This window comes from Eschscholzia californica, unplaced genomic scaffold (assembly GCF_041429995.1).
Source record: "Eschscholzia californica isolate CP2 unplaced genomic scaffold, dmEscCali1.0.p SCAF_1, whole genome shotgun sequence".
Taxonomy (NCBI): domain Eukaryota; kingdom Viridiplantae; phylum Streptophyta; class Magnoliopsida; order Ranunculales; family Papaveraceae; genus Eschscholzia; species Eschscholzia californica.
In genome coordinates this window covers 28,154,118-28,162,197 of record NW_028238198.1, presented here as the reverse complement: position 1 = coordinate 28,162,197, position 8,080 = coordinate 28,154,118, and positions in this window count along the sequence as shown.

Here is an 8,080-nt window from a genome sequence, read left to right as displayed (position 1 = left end):
AATAGTCTTAATAATTTTTTCTTTAGTTTTAATTGTAAATAATTTTAAATTTTTTCTAAACCCTAAATTGCTATCAATCACAACCAGAAGGAACCGCTATAACACGTATTTACTTGTAAAAAGTTTTTATTTTTCTTTTTTTATATATATATTTACTTTTAAATAGTCTTAATAAATTTTTTTGTAAATAATTTTAACATTTTTCGTTTTTTATATACTTTTCTGTTGGATCATCGTATAGACAAGTTATCAACTAAATACTATTTAATTAAGAAGGTGAAGACAATATACTTGTAAATAATTTTAATTTTTTATACACGCATTTACTTACGTGGTACCCTAACAACTCATTTAAACGGCTTCCGCTTTTCTACCTCGAAAATGAGTTGTTAGGGTACCACAACCTTTGGGGGGGAAGGACAACAACTTAGGTGGTACCTTAACAACTCATTTAAACGGCTTCCGCTTTTCTACCTCGAAGCCGGATAAATCATTTGATATCTTGTTCCAGAATGTTAAAGCGACTATCTTCCAGCTAGCCGAGGAGGAGATTATTCTCCACTTCCACATGAGCGATCAAATAATAGATGAAAAAAAAATGAACGATGTGCAACTTTACGTTAAATGACACCGACGTCGAAACGTGAAACACAGCAAGACACATGCAAAACTTTTAAGATAGAAATAGATGTGAAGAATTTTGTTACCCAAGTTAATGCCCTCTCGAAAGATCAGGGTCTTGCTATTAAATTTGAGGAACCCCAGACGGAATTAGGATTTCACGGGTTATATGAAGAGAAACCAGCCTTTATCCTTAGAACTGAGAATTACTTTGTAGAGATTAACCAGTTGCCTTTCCTAGTTGTCGGGTCACGGGATATCGAAACAGTAAATGTCGATCTAGTGAAACACGAGGGAAAGACGACTGCTCGAATCAGAATTGTGTTCAAGGACTTCGAACTTGATGAGATTCAGATTGACTCGATTGATCCAAGTTCGTTGAGTAGAATGCAAGAGTGGGTAGAGACAAGAAATGTCAAGTTTTATGAATATGACAAACCTAACTATTCAGCACAAGAAGAAGAAGACGTTGAAAGCTCAGGGGTGTTTGAAATCAAAAACAAAAAAAGAAACCAAAAGAGGGCATTAGCGCAGACCTAAACTACATTTGAGCCCAGGTACAAAATCTAACTCGAGGTCTTAATTAACTTGAGTGAATTAACTTGAGATTGTTTGTCTTTGTCTAATGCTTAGTGTCTTACTAGTCTAAATGGCTGATTTGGCCGGATTTTGAGTAAATTTGACCTAGACGATTTAGATTCAGACAAATGATGTAGAAACACGCACCACCTTAGTCATTATTCACACCCTTTCTTGCCATTTATCTTCTAAACACTTTCTTTTGTTCATTATATCTGAATATTGATCCAACACTTTGTGGGATCTGTCGACCTGATTGTTCAGCATACCTATGACCTGTTTCTCCCTCTCCCTACCATCCCGCCCATAGCTATAATGACCTGTGATTCTTGTTGTTTTCAACGAGCAAAGATTCCACAAACTGATGCAACCATAAATGCGAAAACTTAGCGAAAGCCCCACAACTGACCGAGATATGTAATGCTCCGCGAGTTTCTCTTTCTAGAAGTTAATCACCTTGAGGTAGTTACCGTAATTAGTTTATATCCTTGTCATTAAAATAACGGGGATTTTATAGTATGTATTTCTGATAGTTTCATTTGGTTCTCCTGTCCTTTAATATGGTTCCAGAATATCACGACACTCTGACTATATACACGCTTTGTAGGAGACCTGATTGTTCAGCCATAAAGCAATATAGTTGAGAAACTTCGTTTCTCGTCTCAAAATCGTCGATACTACAGAGAGACATTTATAGATCCTTTGTGGTAATTCTGTAATGGTTTTCCTCTCATAAGGTAATAAGAGTGGGAGCAGAAATAAATATATCGACATAAAGTATCTCTTGTCAAAAGAAAGTTAAAGAACATAAAGTGACCACTAAGCATATAAGTAATAAGTTAATGATATTGCATTCCTATAACTAAGACATTGCCGACACAATTGTTCTTAGATTATGTGGTGCAGAAGGATCGTGTTAACTTATGTAATGTTTGACTATGTTTTTCCTTGACAATTTGAGATGTTCGGTTATTATAAACAGATCACCATATTTGTGCACATAAAGAATAACCATCTTATATCCAGTGTGATATTAAAGGAGGACCTGAGTAATTTTGTCAGAAATTACTCATTCAGAAGTTATGCTCATCAAGTACTTAGTTAGAGAGCATAATGCATTGTAATACATGGAAGGGAGCATTCACTTATCAGAATGTGACCGCTATGATTCGTGTGATATGTTCTTTAATCAAGAATGAGTGGTCTCCCAAATGTTTGTATGGCCATACAGTCCATCACCCATGTACTTATGAAATATGTCATGTGGACCAAGTGGGAGAATGTTGGACACGTCTCTTTTGGAGACTAAGGGCGGCCCACAACCCTAATTTCCCTCTGACTTGGTTTTGACTATTTACTGATTTGAATTTAGTAAATGCTTACATGTGTATTGAGAATTTATTTGGGAGATAAAGTTGGTTACAATAACCAACTCACTATCCCATTCTTCGATGGAAAAGAAGTGGGAGTAGTTACAATAACTGAAGGTCCCTAACCCCTCCTATTTTACTGCTTGTGTCTCTCCATCATTAACACAACAATTTACGGAGAGGATTGGGGTTAGAAGACTTTCAGATTTCAGTATCTTAAAGTTCCAATTTTGTACTTAATCAACAATGGTTGAAGGTATGTAACTTCCACACATTTAGAATTCAATTTTCTAACAGTTACAACACACCAACTCCACTTGACGTTAGCTGACCCTCGATCTCAGTCCATTGATTTCATTAATCAACCGCCACGGTGCTTCTGCATCGACGGTTGAAATTAGATGAAGAAGGACTTTGGCATCCCCTTTAACTATAAATACACCTAACCCTAATTCATCTGCCAGGTTCAAAGCAATTTCAAACCCTAACAGTTCGATATACATAGCCGATTTAGGTGAAATCTCCTTCTTCTTCGTTCCTAAGATCGAACCCTCCGAGTCCCTAGCTATTGCAACGCATGATGCTTTGTCCTCTTTATAGGAACCATCAAAATTTATTTTTACTTCTCCTTGAGGTGGAGGACACCAGCTAGTTTCCTGTGTATTGTTAGAATAATTAATGAGAAAGTGTTAGGTCCGGTACATATCTTAAAGCCTCTGTTGTATTCCACAACCATCCAAATCTTAGAGTCTTTTATCTCCAAACACCTCCGATACCCCATGAACACACCAAAGTCATGAAACTATCCCCTAATATTCATCTCATTAATTTATTGACTTCTTTCTGATCTCCAAACACTTAGTATTACTTTTTTTTTTCTCTTTTCTATTACTTTTTCCAACAAATCTTAACAAACTACCAAGTTCTTCTTTCCTTCTCCTTTTTACATTATGTCAAATTCACGATTATATAAAATCGGAAATATAAATCTAAATAGTGAGACGATAATGTAACGTGGTTCGGTCGGATAATCATGACCTACGTCCACGGAAAATAACTTTTTTATTAATAATCACCACATACAATTGTGGGTTGATCGGTTACATTGATGATTTAATTCCTAGAACCCTCTCCTATTTATAGAGATATTAGGGTTTAGGGTTTCTTAGTTTCATCTCACTAAACTAGGAAACTAGATAATATCTTTTTATTCTTTCCATTACATAGTTATAAGAGATATCCTAATATAATAAATTATATAACTTCCATATCTTCTAATATCTTGGTTAGTCTTGATCATTGGATCTTCATCTATACGATCCGTTACGTATATCATATATCCCATTACCCCTCACAAGTCGGAACACAGAACGTTTGAAGTGTCCGACTGGGAGAAGAATGATGAAAAATACTGAAAGAGATATCTTCAACTTGATTTGATTTGAAAGAATTCGACTTCGATGAATAAATTGAACTTTGATCGATTTGATTCAAATATAATTGACTTAAGCTTAACAAACTAACCGACTTCACTGGCTTTGAAAATATGGGGATGAAGTCTTCTTGGTAGATGTGGATGTGGCAGCTAGAAAACAAACCTTATTTAACAAACTAACCGAGTTGGAATTACTTTACCGCAAGTTGAAGTTAGTTATGATAATCTTAATATTTTTTTTTGTTGAAAGATGATAATCTTAATGTTGATGCTAATGTTTATGTTGGTGGAAGCAAGGGAGGCTAGGTTTTTATGTTAACCCAGACTAGCCTAAAATTACTAAGAGAACAAAATTTTCATTTCCGATGTATATACATTCATAAGTAGTATTTCAAAAGTAAAACATTTACCACATAAAATCTTTTCTTCGACTATCATTTTCGTATATATATAACTTTACGACAAAAAAAAAAAATCATTCTAAAACTTCACATTAGAAGAAAAAAGATTTACGTGAAATTTCGTTTATAGTTTAAACAACAAAAACTTAAGAAAAATTAACTATTAAGAGTTTAAATGTATGTGTTATAATGTATGTGTTATAGTGTATGTGTTATAATGTATGCTTTATAATGTATGCTTTATAATGTATGTGATCATTGGCAATTTGGGGCAATGAAATTATTAGAACATAGGATGGAATATTCAGAATTGGGTAAAACGTCACTTAGCAAAAAAAAAAAAAAAGGGATCAAAATAGTATGTGGGTCAGAAATAGGAGGCAAAAATTGGGATCAAAAGTGAAAACTGCACAATGTAAGGGGCCAATATGAAATTCATTCAAGAAATGAAAAGAACTTAAATTTGAGGGAGATGGGACACTTGATGTGGAGCCTTGTGAGCTAGGGAACAAACCACCTTGGCCACCACTAAGGAATGTCAAAAACCACCTTGGCCACCACTAAGGAATGTCAAAAACCACATTGCAATATTTAAGTTTCATGAATTCTACCCCTGGCGGAAGAGCAATGCCTACATTATTTAATTCTATTCTAAATATGATTGAGGCAACAAAACAAATTAAGATAGAATTTTACTTTATATTAAGAAAAGGATTTGAGTTTAATCTTGGGTTTTTTTCGATTTTGAAATTACAGAGTATATTGAGCTCTCTTTTGTTGTTCAAGAGCAAGAAGAAGCCATTGATAATTCTCAAGGATGTCAATGGTATTACCAGACCTAGAAGGTATAAACTATATTCACCCACAGTACAGAGTTGTTTTTGTTATGTTTTTTATCTTTAGTATTTCTCCGGTCCCAAATTTCGTTCAGTTTTCCTTCTTATTTGTTTAGTCGCCATGAATTTTGTTCAGTTTAGGCTGACTCTCCTACTCGGACATCTGGGATGGGGCAAGACAACCTTCTTGACAGCTCTTTTCGGAAGCTTGATAAAGATCTTAAGGTGAAACGTCTAGCATCAACTTCTCCGAATTTTGTACTTCTTCATAGCTAAGTTGTTTACGTTTTTTCCGGTGAGTAGGTTAGTGGAAGTGTTACATATAACAGGCACACCATGGATGAGTTTGTTCCGCAAAGAACTGCGGCTTATATCAGTCAGTTTGATCTACACAACGGGGACATGACTGTAAGAGAAACTTTGGATTTCTCAGCTCGGTGTGAAGGGGTCGGACATAGACATGGTAACCAAGGGCGGAACTATGTAGAGGCAGCCCCTGGCTCATGAAACTTAAATTTTGCAATGTGGTTTTTAACATTGCTTAGTGGTAGCCAAGGTTGTTTGATCCCTAGCTCGCCACACTCCACATCAAGTGTTCGAATCCCATCTCCCTCAAATTTAAGTTCTTTTTATTTCTTGAATGAATTCGATATTGGTGTTTTGGATCGTAATAATTTCTTAAGATTTCACCCTATGTTCTAATAATTTCTTTGTCCCCAAATTACCTAAGATTACATACATTATAACACATACATTATAAACTCTTAAATAGTTGATTTTTCTTAAGTTTTTGTTATTTAAACTATAAAAGACATTTTCACGTAAATCTTATTTTTTCTAATGTGAAGTGTTAGAATCATTTGTTTGGGACAGTAAAGTTATATATATATATATATATATACACGAGAATAATAGTCGAAGAAAATATTTTATGTGGTAAATTTTTTTACTTTTGAAATACTACTTATGAATGCATATTCATCGGAAATGAAAATTTTGTTCTCTTAGTAATTTTAGGCTAGTCCGGGTTAACATAAAAACCTAGCTCCGCCCTTGCTTCCACCAACATAAACATTAGCATCTCTTGCTTGCATTAACTTTTGGTTTTTCATGTAAGTTTTCCAAGAGGCATTTTTCATTTTATAAGGTGGAAATTTCTTTGCACCTGTAGAGACATCACATATAGAAATATTTAACCCCAAAGCACTTGAGGTGGATGACATCAGCTAGTTTCCTGTGTACAGTGTTAGAATAATGAAAAAGTGTTAGATCTGGTACATACCTTAAAGCCTCTATTGTATTCCACAACCATCAAAATCTTAGAGGAGTCTTTTATCTCCAAACACCTCCAACACACCATGAACACACCAAAGTCATGAAACTGTCCCATAATCCATGTCATTAATTTATGAGGTTTTGGACGAACAACCCAAAATTGGGCCCATAATAAGAGCCTCGTGCAAAGTTGGGAAAAAATTGAAGGCATGTCCAAAGCGTCAGAAGAGCACGGGAAAAATCGATAACGCCCTTATCTTTTTCCCAAATTACGGAAGTGCCATTTAAATTTTTCCGGAAAACGCGAAATTTTCTGAAAAATAATCTGACGCACCACCCATCAAGTCTTGCATTCTCCACGAATTTACAAAATTGCCATTATAAAATTTACCAACTAGCCATATTCGTTTTTTTTTCAGATTTATTTCTTATTTCTTTTTTTATTTTCTCCCACACATATTTCTCTCTCCAATCTCAACAAATTTCTCTATCTTTAAAGTTACTTTTATGTTTTTTTTCTCTCTCTCCAATTCCTATTTTCTCTCTGATTCTCTTTCTAAATTTTTTTTACAAACTTGTCATTTGTTTCTCATTCATATTTTAACAAATTTCTTTCTATTTTCATTTTTTTCTCCAGATGTTCTACTTTTTAAATTTAAATTTTCCTCATTTTTGATAGTTTTTCATTGATTTGTTTTCATATATTTTGGATAGTTTTCCATTGATTTGATTCGCTCTGTATTTTTTCTTCTTTTTAAACATACTAGAGTATAACCCGTGCCTACGGCACGGATTTTTTTTTTTGATGAAATGGCACGGAATTTGTTAAACACTTTTTTACATGATCCTATTTTTTCCCATAAACATGTTTTGCCCCTGAAAAATTTGCATCCTATTCTGGTCTTACTCTTACAAACTTACGAAGTAAAAATATAGTGTTCAAGTGTGCCACCACTATCTCATCAAAAAGTAAAAATGTGCCACCACTATATACATTAACCAATATAAAATCAAACCTAACTTTAACTACGTTCAATTACAATAAAATTTATCTATACAATCAAACAGTGTCTTCCAGGATGAACGACATTTGCCAATGAATAAAATGAAATTGATTTCATGTGAAAAAATTTGGTGGTGACGCATTTTTTGTCGATAATTGGATACAAAATTGATCACCGTCCATTTCCACGATGGCCATTTGATTGTTATTAACAAATTCTACATAGTTGCATTGTTAGAGAGGAAAGAAAAGTAGTTATGCACGTGGAGTGAAACAAATTTATCACAAAGTCAACAACCATTGGTTGGAGTAGTAAGAGGTTTAGTCTTCCACCCTATAGGTCAAGGGTTCTAGACACGTTGACAATTTCAAGAAAAAAAAACAAATTTATCACAAAGAGAAACCAATTTAAAAAGAGAACCCATGATAAAGCATGATGAGAGAACTCATCTTAAAATTTCTAAAGAAAAATAAGACCATCAAATGTATAGTTATTATAGATGCAAGAAAATAAAATACAAGAAAATCGAATATCTTGTGATCGATGATTTAAATTTCAG